General features: G+C 38.2%; 1 protein-coding gene and 1 long non-coding RNA gene across 8 annotated transcripts in view; one reads left to right on the top strand and one right to left on the bottom strand.

The window, feature by feature from the left end:
• SNX24 (sorting nexin 24) overlaps window positions 1-20,792 on the bottom strand; it is a 90,641-nt gene that overhangs the window by 8,027 nt on the left and 61,822 nt on the right. The gene's annotated exons all lie outside the window — the stretch shown is intronic.
• Window positions 11-19,894, top strand: LOC134508987 (uncharacterized). Of its 2 annotated transcripts, XR_010069199.1 has the most exons (5): window positions 11-2,357; window positions 4,123-4,199; window positions 6,200-6,290; window positions 8,832-8,891; window positions 19,581-19,894. It is a non-coding gene; the product is annotated as an uncharacterized LOC134508987 (long non-coding RNA). The 2 variants fall into 2 exon arrangements; XR_010069198.1 differs by lacking the exon at window positions 19,581-19,894 and having other exon boundaries at window positions 8,832-9,318.

Raw genomic sequence — 20,792 nt, 5'->3', positions numbered from 1 at the left:
CACACTTTTATTCAAGCTACCAAAACACTTCCCACTTGCAACACTTTTCAATTCTTCTCTGTTTTTTTTACAGCTATTTTGGAGGGCTTCATTTCAATGGCAAAACCACAATTCTTAATGAATCACATATAAATACATTCAACTTATGCTATTACATTCTTTTTCACATGCCATCACTGGTGCCAAGCTAGATGCCTCTCAAGCAAAGATGTCTGATTCTGGAACTAAGTTATTGTCACACTCATTTGTGAATAAAATTCTGATTATTTAAGACATAAAATAAAGCAGCTACACCTCAGTGCTTTCACGTCCACCTCACAGAAGACTCCTGACCGACCCATCAGTGGAAAAGAAAGTCTCCACTTTGTGCAATTTTATTAATGCATGCCATGGTAAATGCTAACAAGAGAAACTCTTTGCTTGGCTTGACAGATCAGCTTGCAACATACACCTTGTATCTGCGCTGTGAGTCTTAGGACAAAGCTCTGACCAAAGAGCTGCTGGCTGGACCTGCCACATTCCTCCACAGCAATGACATAACGGCCAGATTCCATTCTCCTTCATTTTTCCATTGATGAGATGATGATCAATTTTCAGTAGATTAATTAAAAATATGTCGCAGATAAATGAGATGCTTAGGTGCAAGCTCATCATGAAAGAATGACTTTCAAAGGAAACAACAGATCCCTGACAATTTCATAGAAGCAGACCAAAAATAATTCTCAATTTTTAATTTTCACAAGTCAAACAAAACAGTCCATAAATTCAACCATGTCTCACCCAAAAGATTAAGCACCTGTTTATTTACTGTTCGTACTGCCATACAATCTTACAACACACGAACTTCACATGCAAATGAACGCCACAAGCTCTTGCCTAAAGAGTTTTCCTTCGTAAAGGTCTGGATCCGGAGCGAACGTATGCATGGAAGAAACTTCACTAGATTTAGAAATAAAACGACTTGCACAAGTAAAGCTATCCACGTTCATCCTGTTCATTTTCACACTCTATGATAGGAGAAACAAAGCCCAGAGAAGAAACAAGACTGGTGATGGGAAGAAGCATTACTCTGTTTACATTCAGGAGGTAACTTGTTCCTGTGTGTGTGTTCTTTTACATTACAATATCACTAGGGAGACACAATGGTATGTAGAGGATAAAAGGATAGCAAAAAAAATTAGGTTGGAAGAGACATCCAGAGGTCATCTGGATTTTATAGCAGGTTTTATAGCAAATGGTTTGGTTATTTGTGTAATGAAAACCCAGCTAGTGTTAAAATTACAGAAGATGTGCACAGGCATCAAGAGAGAAACACATTTAAAAACAAAGATATTTGAGAACTGGTTCTTTTTTTATGTTACATTTGCAAATGTAGGCTCTCAATCCAGAGTTTACATTTCTTCAACAGCTGTCGCCGTCACTAATGAGTTAGAAGAAAAGAACAGGGCAAAATGCAGCTTTTGAACTTTTCTGTTCTAGATTTCAACGGATGTAACAAGCAAGGAGGTCTGAAACGTTGGCAAGTGTTAAGCCTTTCAGTTCACCTCTATATGAAGATGCTGCATTAAAAAATGCCACTTCATCTGCATACTGCAAAACCAGCACTCTGCCGCTGCAAAATTTATCCTATTCTGCATTCAGGTTATGCACAGAAGGAGGGGTGGAGGTGGATGCATATTCAGAGGGCGTGTGAACTGCATAACAATGCGCATGATTTGCTCAAATAAAACCATCTTACTAATTATATGCAATGAAGAACTGCAAAAAGTTGTATAAAGATGTTTAAGGGCATCCAATGCTTACGTGCAACCTCATGCTTGCACCTCCTGACGGCTTCTTCCAAAAGTTGAGCTGCCTGCTGAGGCTGCTGAACAGAACAGCGATTGTCACGGAAGAAAAGAAGGATACATCAGTGTATGAAAGGAAAAATCCCGACAGCTCTTACAAACCTATTTGTTTCTGCTTCCACGCGCTCCAGATTAGTATCTCATCCTGTTTCTTTTAGTTTTTGTTCATGACACACATCAAGTCAACCCAAGCCCTGCTAACCCTGCCCTGGCCAAATATGTATCACAAAAAGATGGAAGCAAGTAGCATCTGTTTTAGTGTGTTAATCCATATAGTTTGTCAACTGTCAGTAACTCTGCTTTGGTGATCAATAAACTTGAAAACGTAGCATTTGCAGAGAAGCAAAGGCAATTTTGCACTGCACTGTATTTTGGATGCCGCCTCTGTTGACTGGGAATTTTGTCATTTCCAGAATTTTATGAAGGGAGGAATGACTGCATTGAACAAAGAAGGATTTTTCAGCTGATGTGATGTGACATACATCTCAAGGAATTAAAGAATAAATGAAGGTACAAGTTAATTATACTAATAAGGGTGCAAATTATCTGCTGCCTTGACTTCATTGGCTTCAATACAAAAAAGGGCCAGCACATAATCCAGACATTTAATATACATGGTAGAAACCACAGAAAAAGAGAGAAAAACCTGGGAACAACAACAAAAAAAGCCAGCCACACTGGATTAGGTATGTCTGTATAGCTGCATTTCCTACCTCTGCTGGTGGTCCAGGGAAAAATGTAAGCATTCTCAAATTCCTATTTAAGTTGTTAAAAAACATACTCTTAAATCAGAAATAAATTTTATCATAATTGGCTTAATTTACCTGGAACAACCCCTGAAACAAAGATTTTTGACTTCTGACTGAAATCTTGTAAGAAATACATATTTTACAAACTTGATGATCTTTAAATAATAGCTGAGCAGAAAATGAACCAGCAGGTGAAGTTTCTAAACCACTATCTATAATCTGTGATGTAACATGCTCAACCGTAGCCTTTGTTCAAGTGAATATATGACACTGGCTTGTAAACAGGACTACTACTGTGTTTACACTGCAATCAGAAACTTAAAGATATATATTTTCAAAGAAATAAAAACTCACAATTAGTTTGTTAGTAAAGTCAATTTCTAATACATCTGATTCTGCCATGATCACAGCAATGAGTTTCAAATATGGGCCCCAGAGTGCTAAGTAGACTAATTTAAGAAAAAAAAAAACAAACCAGCATGTGTATTTCCTTCCTAAAATAAATAAAAACCCCAAAACTAAAACACCTAACACAACCTCTGGCAAGTGATTTGGGAAGTGACTCCAGAAATGTATTTTTCAAACTCATTGATTTCAGCTGTACTAAAGAGTATAAGCGCCATATTTTCTTAGAAAATCGTAAAGGGTGTTTATCTGTTACTGTCACACTTTAATGAACTACTCCGTGCTTCAGGAAAAAAAAACCAACCCACAAGGGAAAGCCTGATGTTTACATCAGCAGAAATGTCTTTTTCATCGAAAGGGTGCAATTATTATTATGTAACACAAATCACAAAAATCCCAATTTTTCTACCTTATCAGTTTCATAAAATCATGTTCCCTAAGGATGTCATTGATTAGTTGCACATGTTCTTTCAGTGACATCTGAAATACTTAATTGTCGGTTATCTTTTCTCCTTCAGCGAGTAAAATATAGTCACAAAATTGCAAAGGGACTTGTTCTGCCTTAACCTTAGCTAGATGCCATCATGCAGTGGAAAACAGTGCTAAAATATCACAGGATAATGCTCTCCAACAAGGGAGACATATAAACAGCATAATGATTTCCCACGAGTTTCCTTTTTAGAAAATTGTCACTAAAGCCAGGGTAAATGGTGACATATCTTCACAGAGGACACTGCAAAATCGAACACTGGCATTCTAGTTAGGTCCAAACCTACTCATCAGCCAATTATAACAGTAACTGAACATCTTGCTGAAAACCTGAACAAGACCACTGTGCTAACCTTAGGAGATCACGCCACAGGAAGGCATCGTTTCCACAGATTTTTATTATTGTTGTTCATTTTAATGAAAAAAAGATTTAAAAATTAATTTATTACAATCACCTATCATACTTTCTCAAGGTTGCTGGAACAGCTGTTGGAGGGGGAGAAATCAGAGTCGGGAGCTGAGTTACAAGGTTTTTAAGAGTCCTTACAGACTTTTCCATTCAATCGGGTTTAGTTTGAAATGCTGTACTGTTAGGGTGAAAAAGTTCATGACAGTTTTTCCTCTCTTCACAGGGAAAGATGCTTCACAATACCTAATTCAGTGGTGCAGCTAAAATGGGGGAGAAGAAAATCAATACATTCCAGCTACAGTAAGTAGGCTGGAGTGTCAGTCTCCACTGGGACCAAAACCCACATCTTTTAGAACACTTTAGAGTCTATATTCTTCTATTAACCTGCTTTTCCTGAACTGCTTTACACAGTCCCATGAAATGATAAAAAGGTTACCAAAAGAACACATTAACTAAAAACCAAGTAGACGAAGGAACCAGACTTGTAAGAGAAAGCTTTCCTTTTTTTAAAGTAATAGCAGATACAATAATGTTTTATATTACCCATTGTAAAGAACTATGAAGAAACTCACTCCTTTCTTCAGGGAGGATGTTGTTACAGGTTATCGACCAGAATTATTTCTAAATAAGTTGTCACTGAAGTTGTCGTAGTAAGGACTCTCCACTTTTCATTACTACCACAAACATTCACTGATGGGCAGTTTTGTAAGAACAGGAGGAGGTTATCAAACACGCTTAGAACTGTATAAAGATACAAGAAGAATTCAAACACACATACGACACAGAAGTGATGCTCCATATGAAGTACCAGCTAGCTAACACTCCCAGACTACATATACATATCAAGGGGAAGTGAACAGTAAGAGTGCCATTTACACAGTGGAGCTTGAAAGGGAACAAGACCTTGACTGTAGGTTTTACATGCCAAAATACTTCCAACACAGATCTACAGGTCACTATCTGAAAGTTAATGTAAAGTCACAAAAGTAAAAAAAAAAGTGCAGAGGGGAATTGCACCTCTGAAGCTCAAGACTGGAGAATAGCAGAAAAATTCCTGCACCAACCATTTGTTATACCTCCAGTGAGCTTAAAACTCACCAGATACCTCCTGAGTGACAAATCCATCTATCGCAGCATTCTCAAGCTACGCAGAGGAAAAATGAACTAGACGGAAGGGAATCCCAACACGTTAAATGACTGCTGGATCATCACTGAAAATATGTATGCAGAAATTAATGACAGTGTCTACGAGCTATTAACATTTTTACTTAAGCCGTAACCTAACCTAGCTTTACAGAATGTTACTGATCTTGATTAAAAATACTACGAAGTAAGTTTTAAGGTAGTAAGTACTTTAGTTAGAAAGGTAGTTAATTACACATTTACAGTTCCAACTAATATTTAACTACTAAGTGTCGAGTGGATTGACTTGAGGCTAGAGTGTACAAACATAAGCCACTTGATGTGAAAAACGCAATATTGAAATGTTTTTTCAGAAAACTGGGAACATAATGTAGTGGGAGCAAAAGTGAATCTCTCTGCAGCAAAATAGGAGACTAGCCCTTGAAAGATGAGAAACAAAGTGCAACAGACTACAGTTCCTTTGAAAAATAAAAATGAAAGGAAGCAGTCAATATCATTTCCTGAGACACTGCTCAAAGGACTGGAGGTTAAGACAAAGCTGGATGAGAAATGAAGAAATCAACAGAGCAAAAGGAAAAGAAGCAGAAGGGCAGGACGAGTTAATGATATTAAAAAAAAGTTACTAGGAACAAGAAAGGCTTTTAAAAATAAGCAACAGGAAAAAGTAGTACAAAGAGTAAGCAGATCCATTAATGACAAAGAAAGACACCAAAATAAATGTTGATTTTAAAATGGCTGAAGTGTTTTTTAAAAGTCAATGGACCACTAAGACAATGGACAATTAACAAGTAATTAAGACCATGTCAATAATGCTGCTGATAACAAACAGGTGCAAGAATACCTTAGACAATAATATACGTATCAGTAGATCCAGAAAATACACATCTGGGATGGTAAAGAAATGAGTTAGCTATGCTTGGAAAAGTCTTCTCAAGAGTACAGGGGAAGAAAGTTTAGAAAAAAGCAACTGCATTTACAATCCACAATACAACAACAGGTAAAGCAGAAAACGTTTAAACTTGTAGGACTGTTTTCTGAAAGCTTAAAGGAACTAAATACCAATATGCTGTAATTAAAAAAAAACCCCAACATTCAGGTTGCAAACTACGACACCTGACAAGTTTGGAAACCGGTAGTTTTTTTTGTTTCTCACACAGTCAGATGCTGCGCTCCTTCTATGCTGATCCTTGTGCACTGACAAAGTCAGATGGGAAAAAGACGCAAAACCACCCAACAGTATCTGATCAGGTAATTAAAGACTACCATAAATACAGACTCTAAAGGCAAATAAAACTGGTACTGAAAATGTCAGTTCTAGATTTTCCAAATTTGCAAATGTTTCTTCAGTCCTAAGACTGTTCCTCTAAATTTAGTGCACATTCCTGTCTTCTTAGTACGTCATAACCCTTTCTTAGAGTCATAGAATCACTTCGGTTGCAAAAGACTCTTAAGACCATCCAGTCCAACCATTAACATAGCACTGCCCAGTCCACCACTAAACCACGTCCCTTAGCACCACATCTACACATCTTTTAAATGCCTCCAGGGATGATGACTCAATCATTTCCCTGGGCAGCCTGTTCCAGTGCTTAACAACCCCTTTGGTGAAGAAATTTTTCCTAATACCCAGTCTAAATTCCCCCTCGTGCAACTTGAGGCCATTTCCTCTTGCCCTATCGCCTAATACTTGGGAGAACAGACTGAACCCCACCTCTCTACAACCTCCTTTCAGGTAGCTGTGGAGAGCGATAAGCTCTCCCCTCAGCCTCCTCTTCTCCAGGCTGAACAACCCCAGCTCCCTCAGCCGCTCCTCATAAGATTTGTGCTCCAGACCCCTCACCAGCTTCGTTGCTCTTTTCTGAACGTGCTTCAGCACCTCAATGTCTTTCTTGTAGTGAGAGGCCCAAAACTGAACACAGTATTTGAGGTGTGGCCTCATCAGTGCCGAGTACGGGGGGATAATCACTTCCCTAGTCCTACTCACCACACTATTCTTGATACAGGCCAGGATGCTGTTGGCCTCCTTGGCCACCTGGACACACTGCTGGCTCATGCTTCAACCAATACCCCCAGGTCCTTTTCTGCTGGGCAGCTTTCCAGCCACTCATCCCCAATCCTGTAGCGCTGCATAGGGTTGGTGTCACCCAAGTGCAAGGCCCTGCACTCAGCCTTGTTGAACCTCTTACCATTGGTCTTGGCTCAGCGATCCAGCTTGTCCAGATCCCTCTGTAGAACCATCCTACCATCAAGCAGATCAACACTCCTGCCCAACTTGGTGTTGTCTGCAAACTTACTGAAATCCCCTCATTCAGATCATTGATAAAGACATTAAATAGAGCTGGCTCCAACACTGAGCCCTGGGGAACACGACTTGTGACCAGCTGCCAACTGGACTTAGCTCCATTCGCCACAACTCTTTGGACCCAGCCAGCCAGCCCATTTTTTGCCCAGCAAAGAGTTCTCCCATCCAAGCCATGAGCAGTCATCATCAAGCCACCAGCATTCATCACTGCCAGATTTAAACTCTGAACCCTCTGAAAACTTTTAGTTTTCCTTTTTTTTTTTTTTGATCCTCATCAAGGTATGTCGAACTGAGGTAATAAAATACACGGAAGAGCATTTGCTTGTTACAGTAAGAAGTCATCAGGATCACACAGTATTCTTTCAACAGGCCTAAGGGAACTCACTGATAAATTTTATGAATTAGCATCGGTGTATACCATATTGTTTATGGCCACTTTAGAACCAGAGGACTAAAAAAAGACAAACATAATTAAAAAAAAAAAAAAGGAGTAGTATGAAAGAACTGTGATTTATAAACTAGTATGCCTGTACCAGGGAAGTTAGTAACAACTTCAATAAGGAGTACAATTAGTAGACACATGCGTAAACACATCTGGATGGAAAAGAATCATAGGGCTGCTGTTAAGGGAGCCCCTTTTTCAAAACTTACTGCAGCCCCTGGAAGGATCAACAAGCACAGATAAATGTGGCCCTGTTGGTAGAGCCTGCTTTCATTTCCAAAAGGCTTCTGACAAAGACCCCCACCAAAGGCTTTAAGGCAAACCTAGCAGCCACGATCCTTGCAAAGATAAATAAGTAGTTACAAGTCCTCACAGAGAGTTTAGGAGAACACAGGTTAGGAGTGATGCCTATGGGAAAAAAAATAACCAACAATGATGGACTTTAGACTGACCATTAGCAATGAGGGGAGTAAGATGCTGGGGGCTACATTATATCCCTCAAAAGATAAGCTCCCTATCCAGCAGCAATTAAAAAAAGCAAATCAAAAGTTTATTGGAAACTATTAGAAACAATTAGAAAAGGAATCAAGAAATCATCAGAAATTATATCTTATTCTTATAAAAAAGGAGGGGCTTTAGACAGAAGGAGGGACTTCATGGAACAAGTAGCTAAACCACGGGCCACAGACCATTGCAGGTGCTGCACACTGAACAGACTGATGTAAGAGGAATTCATTGAACTGAAAACACAAAAACACATGGAAATGGAGAGTGTATTAAGGAGGAATTACCAAAGCATGTTGTCTCTGTTGTCCCTCATGTACCTGGTTTTAAGCACTATCAGAGGCAGGCTGTGCTCCCAGGAGAACCTCTGGTCTAATCTGCTCCAACTATTATTTTATGCTATGCCAAGTGAGTTACAGGGTTAACTGTACTAGCCTGCAGCAGTAAATGGCTGTTCCACAGAAGAAAGATGGAGTATGGCTGGGATATGGCCAACTCACTCTCTCCTCCCTCCATTTCACTCATCCTTTGTGCCTTTCAGGTGGTTGGAAGAGGCCGCTCCCACCTGCCAGTCCTCACCAGCAAACCCCTACAGTAAAAGGTAATTTGTCGGCTTTTGTGCACCCACAACCCCTCTACCTCCTTCCTCTCCCAGCATTAGTGATGGTGGAGATTTGCTGAGGGGACATGGGAGCTCTGTTCTGCTTTGTGGAAGGACTGCTGGGGACAGAGGGCCGAGCTGGAGGCTGACCCGCTGGGCAGACAGCATCCCTGTTGCATGCAGTGAAGAAGAAGGGGTGATGCAGGGATGATAATCCAACACACCTCGCTTGCTGTCAACTCTGAAAAGTTTTATTTTAGCAATATGCACACTACTTAATGATTTGCAAAGCTAAATAATATTACAACAAAACAAAAATAAAACAGAAAAGAGTTACTGGAACACAACAAATGTTTTAAGAAAACTTAGAACGTGACTTGGAACCAAATATTGCTTGCCTTGTTTTACTGGTATTGAATACAAATTATCTGAGAGAAAATACATTTCTGAATGTAAAATAAAAGTGAAATGACTGTTTCATCAATTCACTAGAAGTTTTATGTAGACAGATTGCAAGATATATTAAAGTAATTCACACTTCATTAAAAAAACTGTTTGACAGAGAATACAGTTTTAGCTGCAGAAGGGCTGCAGTGTTTGTATTTTCATGTTTAATTTCTAGACATACTAAAATATATAAAAAATATTTTTTTCTCCTTTTACCGTGCCTCATTCAAAGCAGAATTTGAAGAAAACTGTCCCCTATTTCTGCACAGAATATGCTTACTGTTTTTTCCTACACTGCCATATTTTCTATCTACTGTATTTACTATGCTTGTAAATAGTCCTTTATAAGGAGGAAAGCTATGAGCAAGCCTGAAGAAAAGGCACAGTTAAAAAACACTAAGCTATACTCCATTCTTCAGAGCCAAATGCAACAGAATGATACCTCAGTAGTCAGAGAAACGGAGGGGTATCTCTGCAGCATGACCCGCTTTTTCTCGATCCCCAAAAAACCCACTCTCTGGATAATGTCACAGACTACTCTGTTAAGGTGCAGATGTTGCACCGAATGTTAGATTTTTTGGTCAGATAATGTGGGTTTGGTCAAATAACACAGTTTCAAGAGAACTGAATAAGCCCAGAAAAACACTGAAACATTAAGAATAGCCTTGAATAGCATTTTCACTCCTTTTTGCTTCATAAGAAACGTCCCACGGCTCTAACATGTTTTGCTGGGAACAAGGAAAGAGTCAGGTGGTTCATGAAGACTGAGGAAGTCTCGCTTTTCACAAGAATGACAATTTCACGCAAATGTGACATCAAAAAGTTAGATATCATCTAAGGATGGTTTCCTCATCTGCATTGTTTCCACAAGATACTGTAACAAAAACACTATTCAACTCTACAATAACTTCTTATTTGGTCTCCCTGCTATTTTCTTGTCAGAGGTTTGGGGTCAGAGTAAACTCTTGAGAAATGACTCGACATTCCCTTTGAAACTAATTAGACTAAGCAGCAGGTACCCGCTCCAAAGTCCGAACAAGAGCATGTAGAAAGCACAGGGAATTCACTGCACCTAGGGTTAATGAACTCATTGTGTCATTTTTGCAGAGGTAAAGAAGGGGTAACATAGCTGACCAAATATATTTAGATTTATATGGTGGGGTTTTTTTTTTGAGTTTTCTTTTTTACTTTAGAGTGTTGGTAGCCCTTTCAGCAACTGGCTTTCTTGTAGAACCACTGTAACACAGAAAACCCTGCTTATAAATGTGCACTTTTCCAGGTCCCATCAAATTAACTTCTGTTTGTAATAATTCCTATGTTTAAAACATTTTCCTAGCCCCCATAGGAGAGCAAGACCCAATCAACTTAGAACAATGCCGTAAATGCTATGCTGACAGCATTAGCCATTGATTCAAAAGCATCTGTTTTCTGAAAAACTCACCAAGGTTTGTTCTCACCGAAAACCATTCATAAGAGATTTCTACCTCGGACTGAAACAACTCTTAACTCTCATACTACCACACTTGTAGATCTTGACAGAAGGGTTACTTCTATGTTAGAACAGATCAATTGACAGCTGCACCCCGCTTCTCAATACCACCCACCATACTACTCTTCCAGAAATAAAACTTTAAATTATCTAAAACGTTTGTCTTAAAACGATTTCTAAGCTCTCTTTACTGAAACTCTCTTCTATCATATACCTACATTTCATTAAAATCTGTCAAACAATTAAAGATCTTGTTCATGCCAAAATTCTGCATTAAATACCCTTTCAAATAAACTTTCACAGAGAGCTATCTTTGTCCCTCTCTGCTCCCCCCTCCCATTTCATGAGAGATCCAACAGCAAATTATTAAATTCTTTACTCATCAGTGAAATGAACTGTTTGCAGAATGAAGCATTTGCAGTATGATTTTGTCTTTCTAAGGAGTCGACAGTCTTTACAAAAGTGGGAAAAGACAAGTATAAATAAAAAAATATAGCAGCTAAGAAGTGTGGTGTAGAGTCTGCGATGCTAAATTCTGGAAGATCTTTACAATCTTAAATACCTGCTTGCTCAGAGATTCAATCTGCAATGGGAATTAATGTTACCAGAAATGCTAGAACTAGACAAAGTAAGTCCCTTTCTCTGCAAGCATGCGAGCCCTGCTTTTTGTTTGCATAGAGCTGCTAACAGAAGTTGCAAGGTTTTCCCTGTTTTTTCTTGCCAAAAAACCCACCCCAAAGCAAGCCCCAAACCCCCCTGTCCTTCCATTTTCACTCCCACCTCCCTGGCAAAAAACCCTCACCTCTCAGAGAAATAAGCACGCCTTGTTACATGCTGCTCTGTAACTATAGGAGCAAATCAATAGCAGCTGAATGCCATCTGCTTCGGGCAGCAGAACAGCACCAAAAGTGTGAGCAATGCATCTTCCCTTATTGAAAGGTTATTTTATGCAAGTAAACAATTCATCGTCTTCTTGCACGCTTGATGCTCATTTACCACTTTTGATCAATAAAATATGCAAAACAACAAAAAAATTGAATCCTAAGAGTAGTTCTGATGCCAGTGTGATAGTTAATCAATATCAGGTCTCTCTTCAGTAAGGCAGGCAGTAGGGTAACTCCTTTATTGTATGAACCCAGGAAAAAGTGTGGAAATGTGTCTTGCTGCCTCTAAAATGCAGTAAGAGAGTGAGAAACACAACTTTTGCACACAACTGCAAATTAAAAGAAAAAGAAAAAGGAAACAGAGAGCACTATTTTAACTGTATTTTTTCCCCTCACTATGCAAAGAGTACTTAGGTCAGCTTGCTTGATCATTTCTTGCAAAGAATATGCTGTTAGGCTGTTGCAAGAGCTGTATTATCATTAACACAGATATTTGGTTAAATTGTAGCCATTGTAAATCATACTTTGGAGAGCACCCTACTCTGTTTCCTTCTATAGCTGCTCTACCTTATTAAGCCTTGGTTTCCAATGTATTTATGTTTCAGGTGAACTCAGTTTTTCTGTTAAAAACAAACTGCTATGGGAATTTCTTTTGCACAGTGTTTCTTTTAGTCAGACCACAAACTGCCTTATTACATTAAGCCTCCTGACAATTGATCCAAGTAGAATACTTCTCTCCCAACAAAGAAAACGACATCATTTTTACAGATATTGCAGAACAAAACCTCCAATTTAAACAGGTTCCTAAAATAACACAAAATACTTGAAATAACAGTTGCTACTCACAAAGCCTCCCTACTCTAGTGAGCCACATATCCTAATGTTAAAAAAAAAAACCAACCTACTCTCCCATGTGAACAGCAATTTTGCAGATTGTATCACAAAGATAAAAGCCACAAATTTAGTTGCACACTGTATGTTCTGATCTGCACTTAATACTGCATTTTCTTCACTGTTCTTTCTTGCGTGTATCTAGAAACACAATTATTCAGGTATGTGGCCTTTACTCACTTTTGGTTATTTGAACTGAAAAAAAAGCTTGGTACATTTCTGTAAAAGAATCTCTTATGCAGGGCTTCCATTTAAGAGAAATACCAAGTACAAGACTTAACACCTTCCCCCCCCCGCCCCAAGACGTTTTTTCTCTATATTTGCAATGCAAAGATACTTCCCAATATACTGGTCACAGACTTCCAGAAAAGATTTATTAAAGTGAAACCAAGCAATACCGAACAAAAAAAAAAATAATAAATTCATGATCAGATTAGAACCAAACACTAACTTTCAGTCAAGCGGCAGCAGCTATACACAGGAGAGACAGAACATCTCTTGTTCATTGTTCAATTCTCATAATTCTTACAAAAACAAGACAACTGGAAGAACATATCTATAAATCAACTTGTATAGAATTTTTAAGGTAATTACCGATAACTAACAAATCACACATTTGAACATACGAAAAATGTTCTTCTGACCAGCCATTGAAACTTATTAAATGAAAGACAGATTTGGGTTTTGGGTGTATTTAAATCTGTGAGTTACAGGCAGATTTGTAAGCAAGAGTTCAAAATTTTTCTTATATAACCTTGTAAGACCCCAAACATTTGTAGTTCTAACAGGCAGCTGCCCCTTCTACATAATGAAGCTTGGATCAAGCTCCTTCTACATGCCTTCTTCAAAAATGCTTATGAGTTTACAGGAACTCCAATACATGGTTTAATCACATTTATAGAAGCCAAAACAATTTTGATCAAATTAATAATACAGAACATAGCAGTGAAAGTGCAGTAGCTTTGAGTCAATGACCCAACTAGCAGCAAGGGTATAATTTAAAGTCAGAAATTTCCAGTGCATGCACCGTTAGCCACAGTGAACCTGTTACTGCTCTAAAGGGAATTGTTTGCCTCTTATTAGATTTTCTACAGCACAGCCATAAGTGATAAATGTACTGCTGTACTCACTGTCAAGTTAATCAATGCTGCCAAAGTTTTGTTGACCTAACAGTAATCCATAAAGTGAGCGGCATTTTCTCTATCCCTATGACATCTCGGTCCTCAGTGGGGATACAAATCTTACAACAGCTTCTTAAAAAAAATGGAAAAACAAAGCAAAGCAAAGCAGGGGGGAAAAAGATATTTTCAAAATTCTGTCTTTAAATTAGCAGACTGTGAGAATTCCTTGCCTCTCTGACAAATTGCTTGAAAACGAAGGCCACACAATGGATTCAGTTTGATGGTTAAAACACTAGCAAATGGATAACTTGCCAGAGGATAAAGCCTTGCCTACTAAAAAGAAGGTAAAAGCTTCAGAAGTATTCCAAGGAAACAGTTGGAACACGATTTACTTGTGACTACAGATTAGTGCACTGGTTCAAACAGAGCACGGTGCAGCAATTCTGAAGACAGTAATGTGAAAACAATAATAAAAAATCACCACCAATAAAACTTGTCTATTGCTGCGTCTGGCTGTGATTCACAGTCCATGAGAGGCATCACCACTGAAAAGAAGAAAAAGTCAGGAAACAATTCGTGGTAGAACGAGCTATTCTATAAACAAACTGCTGCCATGCTCTCACAAGCAATTATAGACATATGAAATATGAATTGCCATTGATTTTTCTTCTAGAGGTCACTCTGCTCCATGTTTTACGCACTCTAGGCATTTATTTGGGTGGCAAACTGACAAGTTTTTACAGAATTAACGGAGCAATGTAATCCTTGCTTAATCGCAGGTACTTCATTATGGTTCTGTTCCTTGACACTTGTCCCTCCCAAAACTCACTAGCAAGGGAGTCCACAATAAAGGTGAGGAACAATGCAATTACTTGTGAAAAGAGACCATCCTAACTTGGTCAGCGAATGCTGACCAAATACTACTTCTGTGCTGATGGAAGACAAGTAGCATCAGTTGCGGGGCTGCATTTATCACAGCATAACAATTCCACAGATAATGTTCTGATTTGTCTAAAACTCTCCACATTCTTATTATTGAAAAAGGGATGACTTCTCCAGAGAGGAGAATCAAGATTGCAATTTAGCCCCCTAACAAAAGATAGCTATCTGGATTTCTGTTTAAAATTACAACATTAAAATAATGCTAGAATGCCAAGCTGCTCTCTATAGATCTCATGTTTTTGACGTCACACTTAGCAATTGCTTGACGATCCTTACTGAGCAACTGGAAAACTACTTAATTTTGGCCAATACAGTCCACAAATGAGGTTGAAACTGAGAATCATGAATTCATGAATCAGATATTCTGGCATTTTCAGATAGCAATCTTCTTTACTTCTATTATTCATTTTTGGCACAAATATTTGGTCTATGAGTTTCCCATGCAAGAAGAATCGCAAAAAGGCTGTGTTGCACTCTTGCTTCTCAGTAGTTATTCTGTCCCCAAAGGCTCTGGTTTACCCTAAAAGTAAGCTATTGCATCTGAAGCTAAGGTTAAATTGTTATCTTAAGTAACATTTTGTTGTGCCTCAATGAAAGGACAAAACAATGCTGTAATACTGTGGCATGGAGAGCTTAATCAGACTCTAGACTCCATGATAAGCAAATAAAAGAGAGCATGCCATCAATGCAAGTATGTCTGGAGACATGGTACCCTGAAATCAAAGTGGATGTGGATGTAGTATAAGGGTTCGGAAAAGAGTTATAGTAGAACTGAAAACTACAAAAGACCTTACACATTCTCTGTTGACTGGACACAGAGGTGACCTCCAACACACGATCATCAGAACACAACACTACGACTGATACATAGATTGAACAAACCAGTGAAGGGGACAAAATGAAATTTCAGGGAAAAAAACAAAATGGAAAATAGGTGGGAAGATGGGTAGTGACATATGAAATTGAAAGAATCTGCTATAGATATAAAAATGGTAACATGGTGGTTAAGATAACATATAGATATAAAAATGATAACATGCTAGTTATAACTGGTAAATACACTACAGGGAAAATAATTCAGAAGTCTCCATCCACACATTAACAAGCTCAGCTTCTCCACCTGTCCTGTATCTCAGTGTTAATCAATGGTCCGATGGTAGACTCTGACTTCCTTGGTTAGCATCAACACTTTGTAAAATCGGGCAAAAATAATTGACCAAAGTAGAGCAATTGGGATTCTTTTCCTGCCCCCCCCCCCCATTCAATTTTTTTTGAGATATGCCAAGCCTGGCCGCTAGACCACTTCACTGAAATGCTGTCTGTACTTTTATATTACTAACACAGTTCCTGAGTATCTGCATTGGACCACAGTTATCAACAGCCTCCTGCATCATTAGAGAACAAATTAATCACAAGCTCCACTAACCTTTATTTCCAATACTACGAAAAGACCTCAATATCCTATGGTAACTTACTCTTGCAGTACATGTCCTCATCATTCCAGTTGGATAACCAATTAAGGTCACATGATTAAACTTGCCTGAATTTGATTAATTATTAAAAAAAAAATCCATCTGTAAAGCAGGGAAACACTATTTCATGGCATAGAAATACAACGTCACTACAAAAAAGCCAACAGCTTCCTAATCCTGAAGTTATACAATTGCTGCTGTTCAAAACCATTAGCATGTATCACTGCCTGACCTTGACTGAATCCAAATACACAGAGAAACATCTGATGGGACAACGTAGAGACAGCTGCTTAAATGCTGATGGCTGCAAGATTGTGAATCCTGTGCATGGTCTCTGCTCGTCTGTAACCTTCTGTGGCTTTATGAGTGCTTTTGAAATGTTACATTAGGAATCTTCCCCACTGAACCAGGTGTGAGAGCATGACCCCATGCTGAAAAGCGCGCTTGGAGATCTGGATGCCCTGACATCTGGAGAAACTGGAAGAGGTTCCGCTCGTCTAACTTCCTCATGATTTCTTGGAGACATTCTGAACAGAAGCCGACATTACAGGGGAGCTGCTCAGAAAATCAGTTACTCACAATACAGCTGTGATCTCCTAGTGACTTGCCAGCAAGGACATAAAGAAAAATACTATAAATGACCTGTGTTCAAAGTGCTGCGTCTGTTGCAGCATGTCTGTTATCATCAGTTCATGTGCCGATATGACACCATACTATCACAGTTATGAATGCTGTGTTTCCCTACTGATGATGATATTCTGGAAATAAAAAAATAAGGTGCTCAGAAAATGGGGGATGAACTCCCCCAGTCAAATACACGTAACTGGAATGACATTTTCTCAGAACGTTTTATTGGGAAAGTTATCAATGACCTTTTCATTTTCCTAGAATAGACATACCCAGTGGGTTGCAACAGCATAAGAAATAAGATTTTCATCCAACCATTTAAAAACTGTAATTCTACAAAAGCAGACTCTAGCCACATCACTGGTCAGTGATGCACCACACAAACTGCTGTTCTAAGAGAGCAGTTTTAAAAGCCATGGCAGCTGGTATATTTGTGCTGTCAGTTTACGTGAGTGATGCCAACACACAAAGCAGTGATACAACTTGCCTAGCCAAGGCAGTTCTGTAAAATCCAACTTAGAAATTAGTCTGTTTAGTGTGTAACAGGCTATGTGTATCCTCTCCTGCCTTCCTGATGGAGCACATTACTCCAAAGTCTTTTATACACAACAAATATCAACAACTGAACCAACATGCAATATTTTCTTTGAACATACTAATACTGAAAGCCTATAAATCTATTTCAATATCTAAGATGATGTTCTCCTCATGCTGATACACTCATTCGCAAAAGGCAAAGGGCTGGCATTTAAGGGGAGCATCAAGGTGGTTCTCCTACATTTTGTCATTAAGGGAAATATCCAGAGGACCCACGTGCAGAATGATACTTACACCATGTGAGTCAATACCATTTGGCATGCACAGACAGCTGGAAGAAAGGAACACCCATCAAAAATGTCTAGATACATATCATTAGGGACACCCACCTGTATTAAAGAGGAATCAAAATCTAACGTGCTAGGCTTAAGTCTCTATCAAACACAGGGGTTACTGGTTATTAACATAAGCAAACCACACTTAGAGATTACCATGTCTACTAGACAGTAACAAACACAAATGTTGTAGTATAAACAGGGCTTTCTTGACATTTAGATGCACTTGGAGTAAACCTTGTGATCGGCTCTGAATTGCAGGATCTGTGATTTTCCCATGTCTTATTTTCTGCAGCACGTTGAAGGAGAAATGTACATAGCAAAGGTGCTAAATACTATTTGTCATTCCTGTAACACAGGTCTTAAAAAGAAACAGCTTTTAGTGCTTTTGTTGTGAGGAGAAACAAAGACGACTAATTTTTGTACCACAGATAAAATTTTCCTTTGTGCTTAGTGGTTACTCTCAACTCTATTTTGTTGCATCAGTGCTTCTTATTGCTTTATGTAAAATTTGCATTCATTGATAACGTTGGTTTACTCTGACTGTTATACTGAGCTTTCAACTAATTGCTCTCAATTAATCTGTTCCACTCTTTGATAGCTTATTTATCAGATTGGGAAAGATAGATTTAATGGTGCTTGCTGGAAACAAGTTCTTTAATTGGAAATACCAGAGTGTTTAGCTCACTTCGTGCTCTAGCAATTAAGGACAATTTGGAAAAGCGTTTTTCCCCCTACTATTGTCTCCTTGATTAGATATCCAAAGAAGCAGACAAAACAAATGACAATACCACCTAGCAATATTGGTTCAAATAAAAGCCCAGCAGCCAAATTACTTACTATGAGAAATGTGAACCATCCCCATCAATTCCAATGCTGTGTTACATTCATTTTGCTGTATCTTTGCCTCCCAAGCAGGCAAACAGCAAAATTTCTTTCAAAATGCATAGCTCTGTGCCTGCCTCTATACAAGCCTCTATACAATTATCCCTTTCCACAAATAAGCCAAATCAACAGAAGAAATTATTTTTCTTGATTAAGCTCCCACATTTCTCTTGGGATGAAACAAAACAAACAATTAATCTTTCCTTATTTGTTCTCAGAAGAACCTGCATCCCTTAAATGTACGATAACCAGGGTACCTGTGGCAGGCAGTCGGCAGCAATTAGGCTTGTGCTGAAAATGAATGGACTAGAGTCAGAATGCCTAATCTGCTGAGAGTTTCTACAGGAGGGCAAGGTTAGACCAGGAAAATTCCCTTGCTGTGGAAATACTGTTAAAAATTACCACTTGACTTCAGCATAATTAACAAGGTTTGGGAATTTATATGAACTGAGTAATTGAAAAGAATTAGCAAGAGATATATACATTAATCTTCACCAGTTACAACGTGCCTAATGAAATTAAAGGTTCTACTTGTACTTCACACTTTGTTTCTGCAAACTTTTTTCATCTACAGAAGAAAAAGTATATTAGATAAACACAATGGACAATGATAGTTATGAGAAATTAAAAAGAAGATACTGCATCACAAAACTCAATTTTTGTATCTATACTTCTTAAAAATTTTCTTATATGTAATTCATAATATTTATCATAAGAATGATAAATGAAAGAAACTCTATGAAAGTTTCTTATGTCAATGACCATATTTTTAAAGTCAACAGGAAAAATCCATATCAGAATTATAAATTTGCACATCATTCAGTAATGCATATTTGTTCATAAATGTACTTGCACTTAAATTCAAGTCTGTCTCAATCAAGACATTCTACAATCAACAGTTTCAGTAAAATGAGCGTTTTTACACTTAACTAAATCCATACTACATTTGGATTACAGAGACAATAAGCAGGTGAAAATTAAAATAAAGGCAAGCAATGCCGATGTGTGTGGAGATGGACAACATTAGCAGAAGATAACATGCGTTGGTTACTCTCCTAGGCTACCCATGAGCACAGGACCTTTTCCTCTTAGTTCACTCTGAAATCCTTCAACATATCCTTCAGAAAGGAGACATGCAAGATTGCATAAAAGCCAAGAAAAAGGAACACACACAAGGGAATTATATCCAGTGCAGGAGAGTCCAATTTACTGCAGGACCAAAGGAGAAGGCTCACTGACCACCTTCGCACAACCTATCTGAAGAAGACAAGTCATCTCCTGCTCTGCTCACCTCTTTTACCTGCTGATAGACTAGCTCTTACTTCTTGCCTAAGCAGCCCTTCTTGCAAAGAATTTTTCTGTTCCTGTGCTCTTTCCTTCCAATATCTCTAAAGCAGAAGCTTGAGAATTACTGCTTACTTAATTCAGTATATTTCCAGTAAAACCATGTGATCAGTTCCACAATTTTTGTTGGTTTTTTTGTGTTTTGTTTTGTTTTCCCTTCAGAATGGTTTATGCTAAATGATACAAACAATGTTAGATAAAAACATTAAAGTCATTATGGCACACTTCATAGAATCATAGAATCACAGAACTGCCTAGGTTGGAAGGGATCTTTCAGATCATCTAGTCCAACCATCAAAAAAGTGAAGAATTGTCAGGTTTAGTGTATCAAACTTCAATTCAGTATCCTTATGTATAAGGATTTATTTAATATTGCTTACATATGTAGTATGATCCTGTAACACTTTCCCTCCCAGAATCAGTTCTTCATCCAAAGCACAGAATGGATGGCAATCAGTTATTCAGCATATAGTCAATATTTTGTTTCCTTCCTCTCACCTCCAAATGTGGCCTGTGTCTTAGGTGGAAATTTAAATCCTGCTATAAAGACAGAATTATTCACTTCTTCATGAACTTTTTTCCCTTGCATGTGCAGTTCATAAATATGTAAAGACTATTAATGATTGGTCTTCATTCACACAACAAGTGTAGGCAAAAGAATACTATCAGATTGCACAAAGGCAATGATTCAAATCATATGCTAATTTACTGGACAACCATAACACAACATAGTGTGCTATGCTACATTTGCAAAACTAAAATACTCTTTCACTAGAAAAGAGTATTTTCCCTTAACTGGCAATTCATTAAGTAACTTTAGAGATTAATTTTGAAGAAAAAGCCCTTAAAACTTAACTTGCCTCGAAAGTCCAATTAAAAAAAGCAATAGTCAATTGTATACCAAAAATAAGAATTAGCTTATGTAAA

This window comes from Chroicocephalus ridibundus, chromosome Z (assembly GCF_963924245.1).
Source record: "Chroicocephalus ridibundus chromosome Z, bChrRid1.1, whole genome shotgun sequence".
In the NCBI taxonomy this organism is placed as follows: Eukaryota; Metazoa; Chordata; class Aves; order Charadriiformes; family Laridae; genus Chroicocephalus; species Chroicocephalus ridibundus.
Note: the sequence above shows the minus strand (reverse complement) of the source record. Positions and strands in the feature narration are given on the sequence as shown.